Source organism: Arachis duranensis, chromosome 4 (assembly GCF_000817695.3).
Source record: "Arachis duranensis cultivar V14167 chromosome 4, aradu.V14167.gnm2.J7QH, whole genome shotgun sequence".
Taxonomy (NCBI): Eukaryota; Viridiplantae; Streptophyta; class Magnoliopsida; order Fabales; family Fabaceae; genus Arachis; species Arachis duranensis.
The window spans coordinates 58,978,758-58,979,110 of NC_029775.3; positions in this window are offsets into that span (position 1 = coordinate 58,978,758).

Below are 353 nucleotides of genomic sequence, written 5' to 3' on the forward strand. Positions count from 1 at the left end.
GCATTCAACTTCATGATGGCTCCTAGATATTGAGCAACTTACTCTTCAGTTACATCTTCATCCTCTTCAGAGGAAGAATAGTTCTCAGAGCTCATGAATTGTAAAAGGAGGTTCAATGGAATCTTTATGGTCTCTAGGTGAGCCTCAGATTCCTTAGGTTCCTCATTTTGGAACTCCTTTTTGTTCAGAGGATGTCCCAGGAGGTCTTCCTCACTAGGATTCACGTCATTCTCTTCCTCTTTGTATTCGGCCATTTTGATTATATCAGTGGCCTTGCACTTTCTTTTTGGATTCTCTTCTGTATTGCTTGGGAGAGTACTAGGAGGAGTTTCAATAATTTTCTTACTCAGCTG